Genomic DNA, 27,078 nt, shown 5'->3' with positions numbered 1-27,078 from the left:
AGAGGTCTGGAAATCCAATTTTGTCCATATATCTGAGGTTATCAGCTGCTTGGAGACTGATTTGTGCTAATCACCTCCCAGGAGACTGGCATCCCAAACTCAGTCTATTGACTCCTAGTGAAAAAAGGGGCCTCGCAGTCGTCAAATATGGTCTGCCATCTTTGTCATTTGTTCCTGCCGTCTTAGCCCTATCTTCACAGGAGAGAGGTCACCGAGCCTGAGGACTTCATATGGACTAAGTCTTAAGGAAGTTTCCAGGACCTACATTCAGTGTTCTCTCTCATGTGGAGGACTGAATAACCACACCATGATACCCTCAGCTTTTGGACTCACCTTGACTAGCATCCCTTGGGTCTACTCCTTCCCTACCCTGGTTCCAGTGTGGTGACCCACCAACTGTTCTGGTTCAGTTTCCATATTCCTGGGGCTGCCTGCCTGAGACCACCTCTGCCCCCCGGGCTGGGTCGTTTCACCCTCCCCATTCCTGGGTCATCTCTGAGGAAGGGTGTGTGTGTGTGTGTGTGTGTGTGTGTGTGTGTGTGTGTGTGTGTGTATGCGGCAGGTGGAACAGCACAGGTGCACAGCCATTACAAGGTGACTCGTACTATTTCTACTCTCTCCCTTTTTTTTCTTTTAACTCTTTCTTACTATTTCTACTTTGGGGGCCAATTCCCTGTAGTCCCAAGAGTGGCGATCCCAGCCTTGAGGAAACATGGATGACGCCTCACAACCAGGAGACTGCTCCCTGAAAAACATGTTAGTTCATACCTGTCTCTGCAGGAAGACTCCTTATCTACTATCATCAACACCCTGGTTCCCAAAAGTCAGCCTGTGAATCTGGCTTCGTCACAAGAGGCAGGTCGTAAAATACTGACTACTGAGCCCCGATCTCCATTCTGAGTGAGGGTCTAGAGTCATGCTTGTAAAACGTTCTGCAGGAGTAGAGGAACCCCTCAAATGGTGGCCCCCGTTTCAGAATGTTTTTGTGTCACGGCTGTCCTGTCAGCGATGGAGGAGGATCGGAGATCTCTTTTATTTCTTACGTATACTTCTCTTTTTTGCTTAAATCTTGTATGTAATCAATGTGTGGTGTCTTACAGGGCAATCTCTTTTTTTCTTCTTTGGATAAAAAGCTCCCCAGATGATTCTTAGAATCAGAATCAGTTAAGCTTGAAACCATTGCCACTGACCTGTTGTCCCAGACCTAGAGCCTCATTTCATGGATGAGAAAGCCGAGGCTTCCCGCATGAACTGGCTGCCTTGAGGGGGTGGGGGGAGGGGGAGAGTTGCCCTCTGGGTACATGTACATAGACCACGCCCAATAGTCTCCCTGCTCCTTGGCTAGAGCCACTCAGCCCCAGCGGCCTTATTTCTGGGGTGTCTCCATAGAGCAACAATAATCTAATCCCCATATGTGCAAGGTGCCAGACCACATTTTACCCAAATATTGTCCCCAGTTCTAGCACTAAAATGTCAGTGACATCAGCCATCCTGCTGCTTCCACAGCTGACAGATGGAGGCCCCCAGAATGCCCAGGGGACCCCATCTCCTCATTAGAGCTCTTCAACCTCCGGTGCCTCAAATTCTCTATCTATAAAATGAGGTGAATTCTGTCTGCACTACCCCCTTTATAAACTTGTGCAAATCAAACAAAACAATGTATGTGGAGGGCTTTGGGAGAAAAAATACAAAGCATTATATAATCCTAAGGTGGTCTCATCATCACTGATATTATATTACCAGTCCCCCTCCCCCGCCAAAGATGCTCTATTTCTGCTGAGAGGCTCCAAATAGAATCACTCCAGGTAGAATAAGTGCTTTATTCTATTATAACCCAGTGAAAGGCTTACTTTGCTGGGTGGAGAATCAGGATTCCCACAGAAATCTATCACTTCTGAATTTCCTGATTAAAGCCGCTCTAATGGCCCATTAGTGAATCATTTCACACCCTCTGCCCTTCAAAGGCCACTTTCCAGCTGTACTGAGAGCCAGGAATTGTTTGGGGAAGCAAGTTGGTACATGTAAGTCACAGGATGTTTTTCTGTCTGCTCGAAGGCAGGGACTGTCTTTCATGCCTCTCCTGCTGTGCTGGGTGGTGAAAATGCTTCAAGATTTGTCGTTTTGAGAATGGCAGGGTTTTTGACCTTGTGTTCCAGACTAGATTAAGAACCAGACAGATTTTAGTATCTGTAAAACTGTCTGCAACTGTTCCAACAGAGAGAAATCTCTAGAATGGATTAAACTTTACTCTTCTGCCTCAGAAATAACACTGCTTGGGAATGAGGGAGCTCAGTGTATGGTAATGTATGTAACCTTAGTGATATTAACCACCAGTGATGTCTCCATAGACGTGTTGGAAGAAAACGTAAGGGCTTGGAGAAAGAAGGTATAAAAGAGACAAGGACAATTGAAAGAAGGAGCACCAGGGTGGCTTAGTCATTAAGCATCTGCCTTTGGCTCAGGTCAGTCCTGGGATCGAGCCCCGCATCGGGCTCCCTGCTCAGCAGGGAACCTGCTTCTCTCTCTGCCAGTACCCCTGCTTGTGTTCCCCTCTCTTGCTGTCTGTCTGTCAGTCTGTCTCTCTTTCTCTCTCTGTCAAATGAATAAATAAAATCTAAAAAAGGAAAAAAGAAAATTGAAATAAAATGTAAGAAATTAATTCTAAGAAAGGAACATGTGAGTTAATGACATTACATAGATGGCATGTCCTTATTAGAGGACATTCCAACTCTGAAATTATACAACTTCATTTATACATTTATACAAATAGCCTAGGTTGGAATGGATGGGAAAGAGCTCATGAAAGAGGCCATTCTTAAGTGGACCTTGATGCATAAGTAGGATGTGCAGGCAGAGAATGGGAATTTCCCTCCGGGAGAGTAACAGTCCAGAGTAGAGGCTGGGTGTGAAGCAGGTGTTTGTGGAAGAAGTCATATGCTAACAAGAAGGGCGGGGGGGATGAGAGTCACCTTGTTGATGCTTATAGGTTAGTGAGATTTGGCTGAAACAGATGAGATTGAAAAGACTTTATAGTAAACCAGACAAATTGTTTAACGGTTCAACTTACTTTCATTTGCTTAGAAACCCAAATGCCGGACTCCCGAAAATAGACGATAGAATTACCTGGAAAACTTTAGAGAGAAGAAATGTGCTGGCTTCTATTCAGCTACCCCCCTAGCCCTGATTTAGTATTTTAGAACCTTGGAAGCAATTAGGGGTAGTGGTAAAGGTAGAGATCCTGATTTATTTTTTTTTTTTAAGCTCTCCAAATGCAACCAATAATATGAGCCAGCCATGTAACTTTTAAAGAGTTTGATCCTCATATATGACAGATGGATAATATAAAATAGCTCTTAAATACCCCCTTTCCTGGGATGTCGGTGTGGCTCAGTCGGTTAAACATCCACCTACAGCTCTGGTTATGATCTCAAGGTCCTGGGATTGAGCCCCACACCGGGCTCCCTAATCAGCAGGAGGCTGCTTCTTCCTCTGCCTGCCACCCTCCCTGCTTGTGGTCTATCTCTCTCTCTCTGACAAATAAATAAAATCTTTAAAAAAAAATAAAAATATCTCCTTCCCCAATTTGTGTGATCCTAACAGAGTTATGAGGTTGCAGGTAATAAAAACCAATTCTGACTCATTTACGCAGAAAAGAAATTGAGTGCCAGAATGTTGGGTAGCTCACAGAAGCCCACAGCAGTGTTGAGGTATGGACTCAAGAGAATGGGCAAGGACCAAGTGGCCAAGAACACGCCCAAGGTCATGGCACAGGAACGCTCTGCTTCAGATACCCCAACTGCCACCACTATGATTACTAGACCCTTGTGACTAGCCTTTATCTGTCCCTGTGTCCTAGAGCACCAGACAAGAGCCTCCAGTGGGCCAGATCTAAATCATGTGCCTGTGGGCTGGTTCCCGGGAGTGGAGACAGATAATAAATGACCCTTCTCCACCACCCCTCATGTAATAGGAGCTTCTCCAAATCCAAAGGCTGATCAAATGACAGAAAGCCCCCTGACCATGCAGGCAGAATGAGCTAGAGAGATGGTCTCCTCCTTCACCACCTCCTTTCCATGTGTCCACACCCTTTCCTTTCCCTGCCTTTCCTCTCCTCCTTCACTGCCTTTTCCAGATACCCCATTCTCTCTCAGGCATTGGCACAGCTGATAAACCACCAAACTCAGTGTGATTGGTTTAGTGCTGGTCACCTCTCTTCATGGAGGCCCTTTCATCCAGCTCATCACCACATCCACAGCCCTGCCTACAGCATCCCTGCCTCCGAAGGCAGCCACTCCATCACGGGGTGGTCCTAGGTGTTTAAAACATCGTTGTCTTTTAAAGCCAAATATCTTCCATCCTTTATCTTTTTCTTATGGGAACTACCCCTGTAAGCTGTGACACCTTGAAGTGGTCTACCCCTTTCCTCATATAACCATTCATGTATTTGCGTATAAAACCATTATATCCCTCCTACACCCCCTCCATCATCTTCTCCAGGGGAAGCCTCCTTAAGTCTCTTCAGCGGCTCATCATAAGAGGATTGCCATTTTCTCATCCTTGAACTGAATCAAACTCTCTATGTGCAATCTTATGGGAAAAGAACTGTTGCCTCCTTTGATGTGAACAGTATACTTCTCTTAGTAACAATGTTGAAATGCCTTCAGTTGGTTCTGTTATGAGATTGACTGTCCATGAAAACCTATAGATTTGGATTGAAGCTATGTGGGGCTTGTTTAAAATACCCCCATAGGATCAGATTCTGAACCAGGAGCCTAGGACCACCATCCTGGCACCAGCATTTAATACCGTTAAATTCATGTGAGAGAAATTCCACATTCCTCTATGGAAAGACTGAGAAGGTAAGTTCGAGATGCTGGAAAAATGAAGAGCACAAACCAGCAAGAAGGCCCAGTATTGTCCACTTTACTTCTAGTAAGTAGATCCTTCCTATAGAAATAAATAGCTAACACGCTCTTGATGAACAGAAAATGGTATCAAAACACAAAGCTTGGTTTGCAAAAAAAAAAAAAAAATTTTTAAAGAGTGTGCCCATGAGCAGTGTGGGGAGAGACAGAGGGAGAGAGAAAATTTTAAGCAGAATCTGTGCTGAACACAGAGCCCGACATGGGGCTCCATCTCAAAACAGTTGAGGGTTTGACCACAGGACCCTGGGATCATGACCTGAACCGAAGTCAGATGCTTCACTGACTGAGCCACCCAGGTGCCCTTCTTCTTTATTATTATGAAGTCAAGTTTATTGAGATAGAATTTGCTTACACTTTTAGCCTAATGAATTTTACCCAATTCCAGAAGAAAGGATTAAATGCAATATCTTCAAGTACAAAACTGAGACATTATGCTAACATAACAAAGAAACTAAAGGAAGACCTTTCCAGTTGTGCCCGTCTATAAATTCTGACAAACACGAGTCATGTAAACTACAACCTCAGTCAAGAGAGAACCATTCAACGTTGGCTAATTGAACATAATAAATAAAAAATAAAAAACCAAAAAAAAAAAAAAAAAAAAAGAACCATTCCATCACCCTAGAAAGTGGCCCCGTGTGGCCAAACCCTCTCTTCACCCACAGCTTCTGGCAACCACTGATATGTTCACTGTCCCTATTACTTCGCCTTTCCAGAATGTTGCGGAAATGGAATCCTACAGCTGGTAGCCATGTAAGTCTTTCATTAACCTCACACAGTTGAGATTTACCTTGTTACACGTATCAGTAGCCCTTCCTTTCCACTGGGAGGAGTCTTCCATGGTTGTGCAAATGTGTCACAGTGGGAGGAGTCTTCCATGGTTGTGCAAATGTGTCACAGTGGGTTTCTCTGTTTGCTCCTTGAATGTGTCGGTATGTCAGAGCAAGGTCTGTGTAATGTCTCTAGAAAGAGGATTTGTGCCCCCTTTGCTCTCACCAAATGTAGTCTATTGGACAGAGAAATTGCTGCTCTCATATGTGATTTCTGTTCTTCAGTCATGCTAGATCGTTATCTTTATAATGTCTCCTGAAGCCTGGAAAAAAATATGGAAAGTAGACTAGACAGAGGACGTGTGTTTTCTTTTTCTTTGCCCACAAGCCTCAGTACTAGATTTTTGTCTATTTTAAATAGAGATCTTATTTCTAGCTCTTATTACACTTTCAAACCAGTTTCAACTCTTCTTATTTTTTTTTGGTTTTCATTTATTTGTTTGTTTACTTCTTTTTAAGAAAAATTCTGTTTCACCTTCTTTAAAGGAAAACTGTCACTTCTTTAATATTAGGACTTTTTTATTGAATTATAATTATTATATAAACAGGGATGCCAGAATTTAAAAATCTCTTTTAAAGTATTGTTTTCATTTTAAAATTGGACACGTTCCACTAAATGTCTATGGTAATCATTTTGAGATATCTCTGCCAGGAGATATAGTATGTCATAAAGACTCTACTCTGAAATTCAGGTTAGAATGGAGAAGGGAGAGAGTGATTTGAAATAATTATGTGATGGGAACGTCTGAATTCATAACCTCTGTATACCTTTGATTTATAATTTGGTAAAAATTACTTCTAAAGAAAGCCTTCTTGGATTTCATGACCTCAATTGAGAACTTGTGGGTTGCTGATTACAGCAGGGAGATTTACTTGAAAGAGTCCAAGCTAGGGCTGGCTAGGGTGAATTTGGTGTTTGCTTTTTAATGGGGGCGATCTTAACTTATTGCATCCTTAACTAAAGAACAGTTGTTCAGATTATGTATCTGTAAGCACGGTTCTTAAGCTAACTACAGCTCTGCAGACAGCCCTTTAAGGATACTAGATGTTGCTGCCTTCCTTTCCTATCTATAACTAAATACACTTTCCATTAAAATCTGGAAAGTATTATTTTGGAACTTGACCGATGAACCCGAACTCCTCTGGAAGGGGGAAAAGTGAGAGAATAGCTAAGAAATTTGGGGGAAAATAAGAGCAGTGAGGAAGGATGTGGGCTTTCTCACCAGAGAGCAAACTATACTTTAAACTTAGAGTAATTCAAGCAGTGTGGCACAGAGATCGCCAAATAGATCAGTGGCACAAAGTAAGGAATCCCAGATAGGCCCATGTATGGCAGGAAATTTGGTGTGTGCAAAAGGACGCAGTTGAAAACTGGAGGATGAATGACAGTCTGCTTCGTGGATTTTATTGCAATAATGAGCTAAAACTTTTATAGGAGACTGTGACGTTAAGTCCTGCCTTAAAAATCGATGAATAAATTCCAAATGGGGTAGAAAGCTAAATGTAAAAATGAAATCCGTGGGGCACCTGGGTGGCTCAGTGGGTTTATAAAGCCTCTGCCTTCGGCTCAGGTCATGATCCCAGGGTCCTGGGATTGAGCCCCACATCAGGCTCTCTGCTCAGCGGGGAGCCTGCTTCCCTTCCTCTCTCTCTGCCTGCCTCTCTGCCTGCTTGTGATCTCTGTCTGACAAATAAATAAAATCTTTAAAAAACAATGAAATCTGTGAAAATATTAGAAGAAAATAGAGTATCAGCTAGGGCAGGGAAGCCTCCTAAGTAAGACCATGAATGCAAGAAGTCGTAAAGGAGAAGGAAGATTAAACTTACGGAGAAGCTGTAAGTTGAACGTTATAGGAATGGTTTGGAGGGCGATAGGAAGGAGTGACTTGCATGTCTCTCTCTCCTCCTCTGCCATGTGAGTTTTTGGAAGAGCATTTTGACAAACTGCATAAGTTTCTCAACATGCTCACTGCCGTGTGTGGACCGTGGCACGTGCATCTCAGTTTTGGGTAGGTATTACTAGTTCTAAACCCCTTCCTTACTTGCAGTGATTCATGTTTCGAAAGTGTAGCTCCATGTCTAAGCATATTTTTGTAAAATTGTCTTATGTTTTGAAAACCATTGCCTTGTTGCTGATACTGTAAATGCTGTTTTCTCCTCATTACTTCTCAGTGCCAAGGGTAAAGGATTCAATTCTGTTATTAAATACGTTGTGGCTCTTGGCTTGCAGTGTGCTAGGGAATCTGCTGTATTCTCTGGGAGAACATGGGAGGCAGGGATGAGAGGCTGTAAAAGAGCCATGAACCTGCTTTAAGGTGTACGTGGTCTTGCTGATCAACACGACAAGCACGTGGACACAGCCGGAGCACATTCTGGGGAAGTGTTATCATCAAATGCCAAGCTGAATGTAATCGGCCCGAGGCTTTGTCCTGGAGGATGTCTTAACACCTGTGTTCTGTGGAACCTCAGAGGGGTCCAGCCTCTTGAGGGGTTGGGAAGAGGTGAATCAAGGAGTTTAACAATGGTAGACAGACATATCTGGAAATTTTCCCTGTCCTCTTGCTCCTTTGAAACGAGCATCTTTCTAGCTGAGTCTGTACTCTGAGTTTGGGGTGATTCACATGTGACACTCTAGAATGCTCGATTAGAAAGTTGGCGTGCTCATGGGGGCTCCAGGAAAGCCAACTTTCTCTGAGTATGTGGGGCAGAGCCCTAGGGCTGGTATCCACTTCCCTGCCACGTTCAACTTCATCATGTGGGTTTTCCTTCTTGGCCTTCACCAATGGGGATTTGTATGTGTAGTTAGTTGATTTGTCTGCCTATGTAGCCCAGCGGGATTGGATGTAGTCATTGTGAACATATTTCAGGTATTGCATTTGTAGGTGTCATGCTTTATATCTAAATGTCATCTAATTCTCAAAGCAACCCATATCAGATGAGGAAATGGAGGCAAAAAAGAAAATAAATGCATAATTCATTTTAAGGTCCTATAATGGGCAAGTGACGGAATCTGGATTCAAACCCAGGTCTGCCAGGCTCCAAAACGTGCGTTCTGTCCAATGGGCTGCTAGGTCTAACCCAGCCCGTTCCCCAGTGAGCATCACTTCTCCCTGTGGCACAGGAGATTTCTGGAAGATCTTCCTGACCATAGTGCAGCCTGTTCCTAAAGCAACAGTTTTACCATCTCTTTCCCTCTGTACAGAAGGAAGAAGGTGCTCTGGACCAGGAGTCTAGATGGGCTCGGTGCAGCTCCATCATTGTCATTCCTAAATTCTGTGACTGATAGACGGGTGGCAGCGCATCTTCCTTACCCAGCTCACAAGTTTGCAGTGGTCAGATAGTGATGACGATAGGACGACTGTTACTGACTTTGGAAAGATGTAGAGTTATACAAAGTAAGGAAGCATTAATGATCGTAGTGAGTGTCTGATGTGTAATCCCAGCTCTTTTATCCCTCTACGGATGTGCTTTGCCTGACACAATTCTCTTGACCTTTCCTTCCACTCTCTTTTCCACAGAAGGCTGCGAGTAGCAAATCCAACTTTATTGTACAAGGAAGGGAAAATAGTCCTGTGAGATGAAGGCACCCATTAGAAATGTGGGCATGTTTGAAAGCAGATATGACTGGGGACTCTTCTCTTCACAGGAACTTTTAGGTGGGGTCTGAACAGTGCGAACGACTTGAGTCTGTAATGCTGTTAGGTAGCATGCCTGTCTGTGCGTGGCCGACAAGATGGCGGTCCACTTCTAGTGCTACAAGAAAAGGAAGGAGCGGCTGTCAAGTTAAAGCCTGCATTCTGATAACCTGTCCGATGCCGTAGGGGAAAGGACACAGACGAAACCGAGCCCTTTCCAAAGTTTAGGGTCCTTTAGAAACCTGTGGGAAACATGGATAATACAGGTTGACATCTTTATTGGGTTTGTTTGCTTTTTAAATAGCTTCTGAGGCATGTTTAGTGAGGAGAGAAGCTGACATGACAGCAGTTAATGCCTGTTGGCTCCAACCCAGGGGGGAAACCACCACTCAGTGGTTTGAGCTCTCTGAAGCTCACTGTACCACAAGACCCCACCCTCGGGCAGGAGGTCGCACATTACAAACCTGTGACTGGGAAGTTACCAAGAACTGGCAGTGGTGTTCCTGAGGTCATGTTGTTAAAGGTGATCATGGAGTCAAGCCCAGTGGCCTTGCTCAAAATCAGAAAATAAAAGAATTGCTTAAACATTTTCCCTCCAGCATGGGTTAAGAGTCTCAGAGCATGGGGCATCTGGGTGGCTCAGTCAAGCGTCTGCCTTCAGCTCGGGTCATGATCCCTGCGTCCTGGGATCGAGCCCTGCATTGGGCTCCCTGCTCAACAGGAAGCCTGTTTTCCCTCTCCTAGTCCCCCTGCTTGTGTTCCCTCTCTCACTGTGTCTCTGTCAAATAAATAAATAAAATCTTTAAAAAAAAAAAAAAAGAATCTCAGAGCAGATTCTCAATGGGAAAACAGTTGGTATTCTTGTGACTCAGAAACCCAGACAACTTCATCTCACAGAGATCAGTTCTAGCCACCCTAGTGGTTTTGCCCATTGTATGGTCTTAAATCATTTCCCCTGCTTGGTAACATCCCTGTGGCTATGCCTTTTAAAAGTCGTGAAAGACAAGGAGTATAAGGGCACTGATGGTTCATATAAACAAGGAATGTCATAGTGATGATTCTCCTGAAGATGACCTTCACCAGATCTTCAGGTTCCGCTCATCTGATCAAAATGCACACATAACCTCTGTCTCTTGCTCTAGCGAATGTTGCTGCTGTTTGTTGGAGTAAAGACTATTTGCCCCCCAACATATTACATAAGGAGAAATGATTACAACTTGCAGCTGGAAATATCTCTCATGTTGTCATCTAAATACCAAACATAATAATTTTTAAAATAAACTAGGACATTTTATAGAATTCAGATGCAAAATTCTAAAGATCAATAATTAAAACAGCAGGCTATTATTTTTCCTATTATTGATACCACAACTATCCCATAGGTAGTTTTTCTCTGTATTTTAAAATGTATGTTTTAAATATTTTAAAATGATGCACATTATTTAAATTCGAGTCAGTACATTGTCCTTACAGATTAATCTGAAGTAAATGATACAGCATGCATTACTTGGGAAACAGGGAAATACACCCTGATATTTTTAAAGATTATATTAAAAGGGATTTTAAAGCCCTTTAAGAGCATATCTAATATATTTATTTAAAATTACTGGTTATATGACCATGAAAAACATGATGAAATTATTTTAAGCAGGTCTTAGAGGTTTTACAAGATTTCATCCTATTGTGAAAGAAGTTCCAGAGTCAAAAAGTCTTGGAAAAGCTGAAAGGGGCAGAAGGAGGCTGTGTTCATTTCCTAGGACTGACATAAAAAAAATCACTAATGCGATGGCTTACAATAGGACAAATGTCTTTTCTCACGGTTCTGGAGGTTAGCAATCCAAATCAAGTTGTCAGCAGAGGTGGTTCCTTCTGGAGTCTCCAAGGGAGGAAGCACTTCTTGCGTCTCTCTCAGCTTCCGTCTTTGCAGGAAGTCCCTGGCATTTCCTGGCTTGTGGATGCATCACTCCAACCTCCACGCCCAGCTACACACCACTGCCTTCTCTGGGTATCTGTATGTTCTCTTCTGTCTCTTAGAAGGACACTTTCATTGGATTCAGAGCCCACCCTGATCCACCATGATTTCCTCTGGATCCCCAAGTAATTACGTGCAAGGACCCTATTTCCGAGTAATGTCACATTCTGAGGTTCTAAGTAGATGTGAATTTGGGGGGGTGGGTGTAAGGAACTATTCCACCCAGAGACTTGCCACTACTACATCTCCAGTTTGAGGAGGAATTGTAATTCATAGTCAGATTCCACCACAGGGCCTTAAACATGGTCTTAGTTTCTGCCTGGACCCTCTCTCCTCTCTCCTTAATCCAGACCTCTCCCAGCCTAGCTAACGTCTGCTGGACCTCAGACCCCAGGTACTTCTGAGGGAAACCTTGTCTGTCCACATCCACCCCCAAAGCAGGCCAGTCCCTCTTTTAGAAGATTCTGAAGTAACCTGTGCTTCTGTTGGAACATTCTTCATATAATTAGTATTTTAAAATATAGGGAATATAATTTCACATTATATATCTTTATTATTTTATATCAATATTATTTTATTAAATATTTACCTAGTAGCTAATACATTTATTAATATCTATTAATTCTTATTACTATTTTATATAAAATTTCATTTCTGTAATGTATAATTTATAATATAAATAATATACATATTAATATATGTGTTATATATGTTAATATATAACTTACTATAGTATAAATAATGTTAGTGATATAATACAATATATATGTTAATAACATGTTAATTATGTAATAATACAATATATAAATAATATAACATGTCAATGTAATTCATAATACACTATAATAATTATATAAAGTTAATAGAAAACTGACACATTAATTTGTAACATTAATTATAGGTTGACTGAAAATCTGTGAGGGCAGAAATCAGCTGCCTTATTCACTGTTTTGTCTGCACTGAGCCAGCAAGCCTGCACTCAGAATTTTGAACCTTATTCTCCTCATATCATCCCCTTAATTTTCAGAGAAAATCTGTTCCTTGGCACAAGTCTGACTCCCTTCTGGGTCTGCTTAGTGAATGCCTCCCAGGAGCTCCCCTTGTGAGTGTTGGTGGCTGGGGCAATAGTTGTGTGTTTTTTCTCTTCAGCCTCCACATTCACCCATGGAAGCTGGGGAGTGATTTATGATTGGATTCGGTGTTGTGTGAGGGGTGTCTCCATATTGTCTTGAAAGCCAAGGCAAGGCACTTTAAATACAGCTTTATTCATTGGCCCTGTTGGGATTTAAGACAAGAATGAAATCTGAAAACTCACTTTTCTTATTTGTTCTTCCCCTCAGTTTCTTTCTTTTTTTATTTTTTTTCTTCCTTCTATCTCTCATCTCTGCCCCAGGGAAAGAGAGAATTGGGACATCTCAGTTTTAAAAACCAGACATTTTCTACAGACCAGGTCTGGGGACTCTGATCTGGAACTTAAGCCATTTGAAAGAGTCATGGAACACTACATCAAAAACTAGTGTTGTACTGTATGGTGACTGACATAACACAATTAAAAAAGAAATAGTCTATGAGAGGCCCCTTTGGACTTTAAAGTGTATTTACTTAAAGGTTTTGAAGTTATTTCAAAGTGAAATTGGGCCTTATAAGCTTTGTGCCTGATAATTTAAAAATCCTTCTTTTTTAGTTCTTGAAGAAACAGCAATATTGAAATTTCCACAGATCTGCTTCATCAGACTTAGCTTTTCCTTCCCTTAAGTCATCCAGAAGATCATGTCCTTTTGCCCAAAGCCAAAGTATGTTGTGAGAAGAGGTGATGCCAATATGTAAATCCTTTGAGGAAGTTGGACAGGGAGGGTAAACAAATCTCATGTTCATCCTCTCAGTAGACCATAAAAGCAAATTTTAAAAGACTGCAGTAAGTCTCTTTAGGAGGAAATGTCTGAAGAGAGCTCAGAATGTAAGGTGTTAATAACAGCAAAAAAAAAAAAAAAAATCCCCTAGTTGTGGAGAGTTGCTGTGTTCTCTGACGGTATGGTGTCCTAGGGCTTTCCCTGAGCCCACGTGGAACTCTTTAAGTATCTGGTGAATTGGGTGCCCTGATCCCCGACCTGCGACCCCTGCCAGCCTCATAAAGCTCCAGTCTGTGTGAAAAGTGGCTGTGGTTTGTCCTCACTTGGGGAAGTCAGAACAAGTGAAGATGCCCCTTTATCTGTCAGAAATGTTTGAGTCTAAATGGAACAACGCCACAGAGGAAAACTCTCATGTTTTTTTTCCCTCAGAGATTTGAGAAGGTCCTCTGGTCAGTGCTTTTGTTTCTCCCACTTCCACAGTCTTCCAGATCACGCTCTTCCTGGTGTGCAATTCAAGAAATAACTTTTTGGGGTGTTTGTTTTTCTAGGCGGCCCATGGCTCTGATTTTGTTTTTGGATGTTTTCTGTTCGCTTTGAGCTGGAGGGTTCCAAGTTTAGTGTGTACCGTCTGCCAGCTATTTCCTGTTGAGAACGCTTGGTAACAAAGTGAGTTCCTCATATTCTAAGACATGCTTGTGACTCAAATACCCACACCTGTTTGCACCTCATACAAAAGCACAGTTGGCTCTTCATGCCAGGGGTGTTTTCCCCTAGAGTTGTAATCCTGTGTCTACAGAGACCCTCTCCAAACATTTAAAAAATATCATAATGTTCACTAAGGGCATTGTAACATGTTGAAACATTTAATATTAAAAGCAATTGGGCTTTTGAAATCCCTGCCTCAAAAAAGTGAAAGAATCCCTCTTAAAGGAGGTAGCTGAGCCAAAAGGGAGGGTTGTCCATATTTCTGTGAGAAATAGCAGAAAGGTGCATCAGGAAGGAATGAGTGCTGAGAGAGGCAGCGTCTCTCTCGCACACATACACGTGCATCTGATTTCGTCGTGGCAGTAGCTCGTGTCAGTGTAAGCAGCCCACGTGTTTTACGAAATATTAGGGGTCAGCTCATCTCACAGCTTGGGCTGGGCAACCTCCCAGGCCCCACCCAGAGTGCTGGGGTGGTTCCAGGGGCTCTGGGACCATCCTCAGAGTTCAGGTCAGGCCAGAAAGCTTGCAACTGCTCTGGGAGTTGCTCTGACCCCAGCCAGATGGACATGGAAGCAAAACAAGAGGCCACCCTTGGTCTGTGTTCTGGAAGACATGTGTCTCTTCTTTCTCTGGCAGAGAAGATGGCCTGCAGTTGGTGCTGGTTGCCTGTGCTAGCCTGATCCCCCACAGCACACGCAGGACACACACACAGCGGTCCATGAGACCCTCAGAATGCCTCCCTGTGAGAGCTCTGTGTCTAGGACACATTTGCCCTGCCTTTCCAGATCTTCAGTTTTGGAATCATTTCTGAGTCTCTGCCTGTCCCTGTGAATTTGATTTTTCTAGAGACTCCTTTTCCCTGACTTGACTGTGGTTCTCTCTGCTGCACTCAGACCGTAGAATCAGCTTTGATCACTCTCCTCTCTGAGTTGCCCTGTCCAGGATTTCAGACTGGACAGGGGCAACAGACAGGTCTAACTGGTCGACCTGTGACTACCTAGCAAATTTCTGAAAAGGCAAGGAGCTGACACTGGCATTTATTGTGTGCCAAGCGGGAAACCAGCCTGCTTAGTCCGTTATCCTCTGCAATCCTCCCCATGACGCCATAGGTCTATGAGTCTGAGGGGTTAGTCTCAGAGGTTAAGTGTCCTGCCCACAGGCCCAAGTGGAAATGCTGACACCTGAACCAAGCATAATCTTGCTCCAGATACTTGATACTGGGGTGAATTTTGGTGAAATTGTTTGGGTAATGAGTAAAGAGAGTCCTAATCCAAAACAGCTCCTTTGCAGAAGGAGCCTTTTGCCGTTTGGTTTTTCCTGCTACTGGCCAACAGGTTTAAAGGAAATCTTTGTGAATTCCATTCATCTAACTTGTCTTCTCAAGAATGCTCTGCTGGGACGCCTGGGTGGCTCAGTGGGTTAGGCCACTGCCTTCAGCTCAGGTCATGATCTCAGGGTCCTGGGATCGAGTCCCACATCGGGCTCTCTGCTCAGCAGGGAGCCTGCTTCCCTTCCTCTCTCTCTGCCTGCCTCTGCCTACTTGTGATCTCTCTCTGTCAAATAAATAAATAAAATCTTAAAAAAAAAAAAAAAAAAAAGAATGCTCTGCTGGCTGCTTCTATACCCAGTTAGCTGAGTCCTACCCATCCCTAACAGAGCTTCTTTGGCTACTGTTATTTTCCATCATCTCCTTTTGGGGACATATTTTGTTAATATCATTATATTGCCTTCACTCACAGTGAGTTCTCCAGGAAGCAGATGCTAAGTTAGAGCTAAGAGTGCGAAATGTCTGTGGGGATAACACCTGTGAAAGGAAACAGGAGGAAGCAGCACTGGACATGGGAGCACACACCCTGCTGTCCCCCTGACAAAGCCCGTTTGTCCAACAGGGAGTTCTAGGCCAAGTATGCCTGGGGGAGTCCCACACTGGGTGGAAATGATCAGCCCTCATCTCCGCATTGTCAGGAAGCAAGAATATCCTATCTCAAGGTCCTTCTAGCCAGACTAAGAATCAGAATGACATCAGGCATAATAACAGGGGAAAATCAAATTTAATAGCATCCTAGGAATCCACACAGACATGTAAATTCCAAAGACAGGCACAGTGAAGTATATATATCATTCTGAACTAAGCAGAAGGAAGTAGGGATCTGGGATTTCAAAAGTAAGGAATGCAATTCACAGGAAGATGAAAAAGAGTGAATATTTGGTAAGCAAATGTTTTCTGGGCCACTCAGAAACAATGGGACATAGAGGCTTTGATCAAACAGGCCTTGCTAGGTTCCTCCCTGTCCACCATATCTAGTTCGTAGTATAATGTAGTTACCTATGCTGATAGCTCTCTTCCAGGAGCCGGTTGTCTATCTAAATTCTTTTTAGGCGGTTGTGGGGGAGGTAAGGAGCTTTTCCTGAATCTACGGAGTTTTAATTGTCTTTTAACTCAAAATAATCTTCACACCCAGGTTGCCCATCTTGGGGCATCCTGCCCTTGGCCCCATACCATCTTGTTCACCATTGGCCAGGAATTGCCCCAGCATGACCTTGACTTGAAAGCCAAGGTGGACTCTGATGAAGATCGCAGCGGGAGGTCCTGAGCTAATACACTCTTCACCGGCTGGACAAGTCCTTACTAAAGGGACATCTGAGCCCTACTTCAGCCCAGAGATTTGCCTGCCTCTTCCTTATTCTAATCCGTGTCAGCTCATCACCACTTGACGGCACATTATCTCCCATGAACAATCCACAGGAACAAAGAATATGGTATTAAGACACCTCTTGCTTAGGGCCTGAAGGTGTGCCCAGACCGCCTGCGATCAAGAGGGGCCGTTCCTCGTGGAAGGAGAGGTGTCCAGTGCATAGTGCTGCTTGACAAGCATTGATCTAGAGTGAGGAGCCTTAGGGAGGGAGAGTGATGACTGGGCTCCAGAATGCCCCTGAAGGAGAGGCTGGCAGTGCAGGGCGTAGCTGGTTTAGCCATTTTGTTTGGCCTTGGCTGAGCTGGAGGCCAAGTTGATTCCTTAATCCTCTGATTCTAGCTAATGGAAGCAAATATTGCCTCTACTTTTCCAGAAATCTTGGGGACTGTCTCAGCTCATACCTGAGAAATGGAATTAGAGCTGGCCACGTCTACCCACACCCCAAGAAACCACCCTACCCCTCCCAAATACTAACCTGCCTTCTGGGCTTGCCTGGAAATACCTCTTGTTTTCCCTGGGGCCCTTTTCTTATGGGTGTAGCACATATTTGGGTGTTAACATACCACGGAAATGGAATCCCTTGTGATATGAAAGTCGGGAGAGGTTTCTCTTGGCTGTTAGAAGTTGTAGCTCTTTTCCTTCATCTAAACCTTATCATAATACCCAGCATTAGGATGGGGCTTCGCCACAGTGAATCCCAAGGTCACGGGCTGGGATTGTTTGTAGTCAGATGGGAATTGAATCCCAGCTCCACGCCTGCCAGCTCTGTGACCTTGGGCAAGTTATTCTCTCTAAGCCCCAGTTTGCTCCTCTCTACAACATGACTCATAATGTCAACCTTAACAGGGTTGCTTTCTACCGAAATGAGGTAAAGTGTGTGTGTCATTAACTCTGTACACAGCATGTAGTTACGACTTCATATTGGCATTCACCCCCTTGTCTATTGTAACTCACGTTAGTTTTGGGAACTTTTAATAGAAACACACCATTAGGGGTGCCTGGGTGGCTCAGTGGGTTAAGCCTCTGCCTTCGGCTCAGGTCATGATCCCAGGGTCCTGGGATCAAGCCCCACATCGGGCTCTCTGCTCAGCAGGGAGCCTGCTTCCCCCTCTCTCTCTGCCTGCCTTTCTGCCTACTTGTGATCTCTGTCAAATAAATAAATAAGATCTTTAAAAAAAATAATAATTAAAAAAAAAAGAAACACACCATTAGAAGCAAGTTTTACATTTTTGTATCAGCGTCAATGCTTGTACATCCAATAATTTAAGGTTTCTTTAAGGCTTAACTTGCAGTTATCTTTAAAATCTCAGTAGATAAGTACAAATGCCTCTGCAAGTCCCTTGTCTGCACATGAACTAAGAAGCGAGGCCACAGAGATAGTCCGTGACGCCACAGTTCGCATTGGTCACTATGAAGAATGCACAGATTGGAAGCCAAGATTTTTAATTGTTCTGTCCCTATCTGTAAGGACTTGGCTTATCTGTTTTTCTAGGTCAGGGTTCTGTTGCTCTGGCTTTCTTGCAGTCGAAGTCCTCCAAACCAAGAGGAGTCCTAGAGGCTCATGCAGATGGATGAACAAGAGGGAAAATATCCAACAAATCTAGCTTCTTAGGAGCATCCCTTTGCTTAGTGGAGAATGTTGCCAAACTCACAAAGCCAGTGTAAAGGAACTTCTGTAGATGATGAGACCTGTCCAGCCCAGCTCTGCCTGCCAGAGAGCCTTGGAAGAGAAAGAAAAAGAAGAGAAAAATCAGGCTTTAAAAAAGTCTCAGTACACTGTAGAGAAGAGATTCAATAGAAGAACAGTGCGTGACATTCGCTGGAACACACCGATAGAGGTACTCATCTTGCAATTTCTTAAGTATCTCTTCTCTGCCGACTTCAAAACAGTGAACAAAACTTGGAAAAGAAGCCCACTATCTTGATGGAAGCTGTTTTGACATAAGCGAAACCAGCCTTGGCGTGAGGTGAGGGCAGGCTCTGGCCAAGCCCGCGGAACAGACCCTGGAAGGATTGAGGCAAGCCGAGGAAATTGGTTCAAGATGGAGCTGGAGCCCTTTGAAAGGGGAGAAAACTGGAGGGTCCAGACATTTCATCAGTGCTTGAGTGAGTGTGTGAGTAGCTTCACGTGCGTTGTGAGATGTGTAGACCCCTTCTTTTAGCATCACCTCTAGGGAAGGGGAGAAGGGTGGCTGCCTTGCTAATTGTGCAGTGTGGAAGTTTGAGGATGAGTGGCTGTTGTGAACTCGCAGATTCAGCTGGTTTTAGGGAAGAGGGAAAGAAAGGGAGAATGTGTATTATTAAGTCTCACAGCTTCCAGTGGCTTTCACCGTGGAGGGACACGGAAGTGGCAGCAAGGGCAATATGGAACTGAGTCCCTGTGTCATCTTTTTTTTTTTAAGATTTTATTTATTTACTTGACAGAGAGACAGAGATCACAAGTAGGCAGAGAGGCAGGCAGAGAGAGAGGAAGGGAAGCAGGCTCCCTGCTGAGCAGAGAGCCCAATGTGGAGCTCGATCCCAGGACCCTGAGATCATGACCTGAGCCAAAAGCAGCAGCTTAACCCACTGAGCCACCCAGGCGCCCCTCTGTGTCATCTTTGACACATTTCTTAGGGCTTGGTGGCCTTGAAGCTAAAAAACAAATTGAACATAATCTCTAGGACATGGTGTGGCTTCAGTATCCTTGTACCTTGATCATAGCCTCTTTCCAGGCAAGGCCAAGGGCAGCACCACACAGAGGGAAACATAGGAATTGCTCTAGGAAATGCACTGAGCAAGGCTGGGAAGTTGGAGGTCAGGCAAGACTCAAGACAGGCAGAAGGCTTCCCTGCTTTTTGTGTGTCTCAGACCTGGCCCATCTTCGGCTCCCAGGGGCACATCCTAGCAAAGACCTCTATGATATGAAATGTCTTTTGCTGGCCAGGGAGCAAGGAATAGGGAAGCTATGGAAGGCTCATTAGCAGCATTCCAGGCAAAGGCAGTACAGAAAAGACTCTGGGTCTCATAATAATCTTGTGCTGGTAACCTGGCCTGGACAAAAATAGCATGAAGAAAATTAAAAAATGAAATGCTATTGATGTGAATATGTAGTAACTTGAATATATTAACATATGATACATATTATATACTACTACATTAGCACAATATTTGGAGCTTTGCCTAGTTACTGTTAATGAGGAAAAAAAATTTTTAAGATTTATGTATTATGCTAGAGTGGCAGGGGGGGAGGGGTAGAGGGGGAGGAAGAGGGAGAATCTCAAGCAGATTCCCCACCAAGCAGAGCCTGAAGTGAGGCTCCGTCCCATGCCCCTGACCTCATGACTTGAACTGAAATCGAGAGTTGGATGTTCAACCGCCTGAGGAACTCAGGTGCCCTAGAAAGATTTCCTTTGGAGGCAGATCTGGTTTATGATATCAGTGGAACAGTGGGGAAAAGTCTAGGAGACTAAATGGGAAGGGGTACATACTCAAGTTCAGTCACATGAGGGTTTTTAAAGATAGGAGAGGCTACCGGGGGTTTCCATAGTCTAAACTAGAAGGAGTGGTGGGTATGGTGGGAGAAGATACAGGGCAGGATAGGGGAGGTACTAGCAGGTCCATGAAGGCAATCTCCTCAGGACAACTGGGTATGATCTCAAGGAAAGGGAGAGAGAAACCGTCAAAAGGGCATGTCTACATGAATCAAGATTTTGTAAGGGGTAAATGGCAGAGAATGCATAAGGAGGTAAAGACTGGTGACTAAGAACCTAGTAAAAAAAAGAATTGTTTTTAAGATGCAAGACACAAAAGACCCCATATTATATGATTCCATCTGTATGAAATGGCCAGAAGACGCAGCCCTATAGAAAGAAAGTGGTGACTGGGATAGGGAATGAGCATTAATGGGCGGGAAGGGTCTTAATGGGGTCATGAAAATATTCTAAAACTGATTTATGGTGATGGTTGCACAACTTGGTAAATGTCCTAAAAATACTGAATTGTACATCTGAAATGGATGAATTATATGCTGTGCAAAGTTGCCTCAAAGTCATTTTTTAAAAGAATTTTTAATAGAAATTCTCATTGACCTGTCATTTTTATTATAATGCTTATTAAGTGACAGCCACCATGCTAGTGGGGTACAAATATGAAGATTTTTTTTTAAAGAGGGTGTAAGTAAGCAATTTTTAAAGAAGCAAGTGACTAATAAGAATTTTGACCTCACTGGTCATCATTTGCTAATTATGACATGAGGTAGGTTTTGACTTTTAAGCTGGCCAAGATTAAAAAGTGACAATATTCAGGAACAAACAGTTCTCTAAGGCACTACTGCTGGGATTCTAAATTGTTACCCCTTTCAAGAGGACAGATTAGAATTACATAGGAAACCCTTGGATATGCTTTTGTCCAACAAGAAGAACCTCGGACCCAGAAAATCTCCCCGAAGGAATTTATCTTCTGGGATCTTAAAATACTATTCATAGCCTTGCATCTCCCAAATTTCTCTCTCCAGACTAGTCCTCTGCTCCAAAATCCAGATTTAGATATCATCTCAAGCTCGGCATGTCCAGAACCGAACTCCAGAATGGCTCCCTGCATTCATCATCGGTCAGAGAGCCCCCAGCCCCACAGGCAGCTCTACCAGCTCAGGTGATGGCAGCGCCACCCTTCTTGTTGCTAACGCCAAACACTTAGACACCATACATGACCTCTCGCTTTCTCTCATACCGTCTGTCAGTTCCAAAAGCACAGGCTGTTGACTCGGTCTTCAAAACTGATCATGAGTCTCACCATTTCTTACCATCCCCATGGCTTCTCATTGAGCTGTTGCTGGAATTTTGGAAGATGGTTTTCCATCTGGTCTCCCTCCTTCTACCTTTGTCTCCATCCCAGTCTATTCTCCACACAGGAACAAAGGGGAACAAAGGGAATTGTTTTAAAACATAGCACATATCACATTATTCCACTGCTTAAAACTAAACCGCTCCCCATTTCACAGGAAAATCTTTAGAGCAGCGTATACAGCCTTCCCGGAACCAGTCCCTGCTACCTTGTCTCCTCTTGCTCTCCTCCTCCCTCGCCCCTTGTCTCCAACACTCCAATTCCTCAAACACAGCGGGCAAGCTTCCAGTGTACCACTCTTGCCCTGGCTCTTCTCTCTATCTGGAACACTCTTCCGCAGGCAGTGGCATAGCCAACACTTTCATCTTTTTCAAGTCTTTGCTCGGTGTGTTCTTGCCAGTGGGGCCACCTCAGGCGCAGCCCTTAAAATTTCCACCCAGCTCTTCCAGCTCCTGGCATGCTTCATCCTCTTTATCCTGTGTTTTCTGTTTTCCAGGACATGTCTCACCTTCTCACATATGATATAGGATGCTTTAACAGATCCATTGTTTATCTCCTGTCTCCCCTACCAGATAGTAAGCGCCACAAAGACAGGCATCATTTTGTCACTGCCGTACCCCCGTGTGCCTCCCAGCGTTTGGCGTGTGATAGGTATTCAGCAACTATTTGTTGAATGGATGAATGAATTTGTAATGAGCAAGTAGTGATTTTATAAACAAAAACAGCAGCTTCATGTCATAAAAGAGAAAAGTGATGAGCTCCCATGCACATTTTCTGAGCTCATCACTCCGCTCATGAGGTGAGACTGACTCATTCATGCACAACAAAGTCTGACTTTCCCAGCATTCCTTCTGCCCCCCCCAGCCCCCTGGGGATGACTTAGCCAAGCTATATGGCTAGAGTTTTGATTTGATTCTGTATAGGCTGCAAGCTGATCTCATATAGTTATAAGAAACCCTGATTCATTCACAGTAATTTAATAAAGAAATGCAATCAGTTGCAAAGAGAAGCCTGGAAGTTCTCTTTTAAGGGCCAGTATCTCTGTAGTATGTTTTATTAGGTCCATTCTCATCACAGATCACACATTTTCTGCTTAATTTAGCTTCTGAGTTTCTGTTTTCAACAAAGTAGATGGTGGCTTTAAAAAAAAAAAAACACATTGACGGGGCGCCTGGGTGGCTCAGTGGGTTAAGCCGCTGCCTTTGGCTCAGGTCATGATCCCAGGTCCTGGGTTCGAGCCCCACATCGGGCTTTCTGCTCAGCAGGGAGCCTGCTTCCTCCTCTCTCTCTGCCTGCCTCTCTGCTTACTTGTGATTTCTCTCTGTCAAATAAATAAATAAAATCTTTAAAAAAAAAAACAAAAACACATTGACTTGTGCAGACATAAGTTGCATGAAAACTTTTGAGGAAAATTGGAATTTCTTGTAAACCTGTTGCTATATGTTGGAAAGGACCACAGCTCTGCTTCCTTGCTGTAAAGCTACACTGGATTTGAAAATGTGTAGTGCATCCTGACATGGGAGCTATTTCGATCATGCTCATTAGTTTGAGATGTGAGTTTCTAAGATGAATACAAAAATCAATGATACCTTATTGCTGGGAAATCAGAACAACTTTTTCCATGATTTAGCTGCTTTTTATCCAGTGTTTTTCTGCCATGTCTCTGCCACCCCAATCCCTTTACATCCAGAAGCTCTTAGCAGGAAAGAGAAAGAGAACCAGCTCTGCTTCCACACGGAAGTAGATATTGCAGCAAAGGGTTGCAGGAAATGGAATTCAAGTAGGGAAAGGGCAGAAGGGAGTCCACTTAACACTACTGGACACAAATGTGGCTTCTGCCTTTGAGGCGATGCACTGAATTTAATCAGTGTTTGCAGAATCAGAGGGTAGAACACCTACCTTTTTTCTTACTCCTCTTTCACCTGGGTCTGATATGCCTTCAAGAAAGACGCAGTATTGGTTTAAGATGCATAGTTATTTTTATTTCTTACTCGCTGGCGTCAAGAAAAGATATATCATTAAGCTCCTTCTATACATTCAAAGTTGGGGAGCAGGACCAGTTATAAGCTGAGTTACTGTGTGGATTATCCTGCTGCAAAGCAAGAACCGTGATTTTACTTTACTGGTAAGCTAACCCAAGTTGTTCTGCCACAGTTTCATGAATGCGGGCAGAAAGCATGAGATTCTGGGATCAAAGATGAAAGATTGTTTATTATTCATAGAAATAGCAGTAGCCAGATTCTCAGCATCTGTGCCCCAGTTCCCTTCAGGGCAACATGGATCTCTGTCCCAGTGGATAGATGGGTGTGATTTAAATTTGACCACTAAGCTCTATGGTGGTAGCAAGTTTGGGCAGCTGATAATTTGGGTTGAGTTCGAATGTCTAATACTGTATCATAGGTCCAAAAAAATTCTTGAATAAATACTTATTTATGTACCTATTAGATACCTATATACCTAAGAATATATGTATTTTTCACTACCCACCCGTGTCTCCCAATCCAAGTTGTATGATTAAAAAAAAAATAAATACAGATTTCATAAAAAGAGGACAGATTCATGTGTTCATACTCTCTGTTCTTGGCCCCAGATGAGGGAGAAGAGGAAAGAGTTGCTGACCCCAGCTGTTTATGCTGGATGAGGAGGTGAGAATGAGCAGAACTGGGCAGTCACCTCTCTCATACAGCAGTTGGAATATGATGTTCAGTCCCTTATGCTCTAAGCCTAGACTCTGGTCTATTTTCAGTGCCTTACTGGTGCCTGAGCCCCATCTTCCTCCACATAATCAGGGCTGATTAGAAAGTGGCCATGTGAACACACAGGGATAGCAGTCACTCTTCTCAGCACTATATACAGCCCAAAAGTTCTGCCTACAGAGTCCCCAGAAGAAAGTTTGGCTCATTCCAGGGTGGGTTGTGGAATCGGGGAGAAGTAAGCCCAAAATTCCAAGTAGTTGGGAGGTAGCATCTGAGACAGACTGATCTTGGGGAATCTGATTCTCCAGGAAATGTTTCTCATCCTCCCACCCCCTCTTACAGAGCTGTCCGAGCTTGCCTCCCTCTGTTTCCCAGCCAAGACTTCATTGGGAAATTAATCTGTATATATTTAACACTTCCTCTCAACCCGTTCTCCTCTGGGAACCTACAGATTTATAATCTCAGACAGCCCTCTGGGTTAATTAGGCTTAGCTGGTTTTCAAAGGACCACAAACAGCTTTTTAGCCTCCCCTTGCTCTCTGTGAGGGGCAGTCATGGGCAAGAACAACTGATCTCCGTTCATCCTGTGCATTAGAGTGGCTATCAGCAGTTAGTCCCATTCTGTAAAACTCATAACCCATCCTAGGAACTCATCTAGAAATGTCTTGCAACCGGTGTTTGCTCTCCTGTTGCCTATACTGGGGACCGGACTTACTCAGATGAAGTAAGAATGTCTGCTTTGCAGAAAAGTCTGAGTTCTAGAATTCTTTTATGTTGTCTGAGTTACACCGTGTTTTCGTGGCATTGTAGTACAGGCCAATGCCCAGGGGTGGCAATCCAACTTACTCTGAATTACACACACATATATACCAGTGGTTCTGCCTGGCAGCGCCCCTCTGTGGGTTCACATATGTACCAGGCATCAGTAGTTGATGGCCAAATGCCCAAGAGGATTTTCAAAAGCATTTGGAGATCTGTTCTTCAGAGGACATTAGCAAGACAGTCTAGAATATCAAAATTGCTCAGCTGCCCTAAGCCTTTTTTTGGTAGAATTGGGGCATGGGTATATAATGTGTGTCATTGGCCTTCCAACACCTATCTGTCTTTTCCTCTCTCTTATCTCCTGTTTGCCTGTCCTGGTTCTTCACACTCCAGGCAGCTTCATCCTTCTAGCTTTTCCTAGCACCCAACCTCCCCTGTGACTCTTCCTAGGCTTCCCATACCTAGAGAGCCCAGACTCCAGAATTATGATAGATCATCAAGAAACAGGAGGTGCTCAAAAGTTGTTGTGTTTGTTTGTTTGTTTGTTTGTTTTGTTTTGTTTTGTTTTGTTAAAGCACAGTTTGAGGGGAAAGGGAAGTAGAAGGGGATTTAGTCACCAAACATGCTTGCAAAGACCAAGTGAAGTGAGGAACCTCAACACATTTCAAAGGGAGGGCTCTAGGCTGGAATTTGGAACTCCATTTCTGGATATGCTCATCTTTCCTCATCTTAAGACCATCCTGGGAGGGTCAAAATCAAATAAATTTTAATTGAGTTGAATTAATAACTTTACATGCCAGTAGACAGTTTTACATTTTGGGAAGAAACAAAAAAATAATAATAATTACATGGTAGAGAAGCCTCCAAAAGGTTAATTTTACCTGTTGTTGTTGAAGAGAAGACCTAATTTTCTGGACCAGGATTGTATTCCATTTCTTCTTTCTCAAAGACTTACTTGGAAGTTTAAAGATTCTAATGGTGGGTAGGAATTCTTTTGAATAGAAACAGAGATTTGGAAGCATGAATTAGCTAGGAAAGTGCTAGAAAAGTTAGGTAAGTCATTTCGGTACAGATGGAGAGGGAAGCATTACATATAAGGTGATTGGAAGAATTGCAAGAAAACTACCCCTGCCTAAAAGTCTTCTCACCAATTTGCTGTGATATCCATAGTTCATTCATTACACTTTGTCTTTGGGACGACCTTAGAAGTCTCAGTGTCCAGGAAGGAATAAAATAGACTTCCCTGTCTCCAGAGTTCCCTGTCATAGAGTTCCCTGAAAGTGTCAGAGCCTTATTTATTGCTAGGAAGTCTGGAGACGATGGGGAGATGGTGCCAAACTAAAGATAAACTCCTCTTGCTTTGTAATTTTGTTGAGCATGGGCCCTGCAGAAAGAATAAAATAATCTTGGTCACAAGGCTCTTGAAGCTTCCATAAGAGTAGAAATACCTAAGATCCTATACTTTGAGTGAATGGGCCTGCCTTTTCAGCCCTGAAAAAGAAGGTCTCTGCTCAGAACCCACGCAACGGTTCAGAGTTCTGATGCAAAAGATCGAATCCCTAAAGCAATTGTAAAGGAATTGCCTCTCCAGGTGGGATTTTTTTTCAGATTGATGGTAAGTGTCCAGGAGACCTAGGACAACTTGGACATACAAGGAATGTTTCTGTTTTTCCAGGGTTCTGTTTTGTCCTTGGCACTGGGTCAGTACCTTCAGGATGGCCTGCTACTTTAATCCCCAGAAGTCTTCCCAAGAAACTAGCATTTCACAGTTATTAAACTGTAAAAGCAACTTGGAGATGACCCATTTTAACACCCTCGTCTTACAGATGAGGACACAAGCGTGACTGAAACAACACAACTGCACAGTGCACATGGGGTTTGGAAAGCAGGAGGGCCTGGGTTGACCACTTGGCAGTTTTGTGAACCTGGGAACATAATTAAATATTTCTGAGCCTCAGTATCTTCTTCGTAAAGAATGTTCTTAAGGAGCGCCAACTCAAAGAAGTAACTCAAAACTTGGCCAGAATTATTATATCTGCTATTGCTTTTTAATTGAGACATGGTTCACATCACATAAAATTCACTATTTTAAGGTGTACAATTCAGTGAGTATATTCACAGTGCTGTATGACCATCATCACTATCTAATTCCAGAACATTTCCATCACCCCTAAAAAAAAGCC

The 27,078-nt window shown here is 43.4% G+C and overlaps 1 protein-coding gene across 1 annotated transcript in view; it reads left to right on the top strand.

Annotated features, from left to right (window-relative positions):
• The window catches only part of LOC111141151 (PDZ domain containing 2), a 222,257-nt gene that overhangs the window by 102,848 nt on the left and 92,331 nt on the right, over positions 1 to 27,078 (top strand). The window lies entirely within an intron of this gene.

Source organism: Enhydra lutris, unplaced genomic scaffold (assembly GCF_002288905.1).
Source record: "Enhydra lutris kenyoni isolate GAN:26980312 unplaced genomic scaffold, ASM228890v2 scaffoldscaffold5, whole genome shotgun sequence".
Classification (NCBI taxonomy): Eukaryota; Metazoa; Chordata; class Mammalia; order Carnivora; family Mustelidae; genus Enhydra; species Enhydra lutris.
The sequence above is the reverse complement of the archived record's forward strand: the minus strand, read 5'-3'. Positions and strand labels throughout refer to the sequence as shown.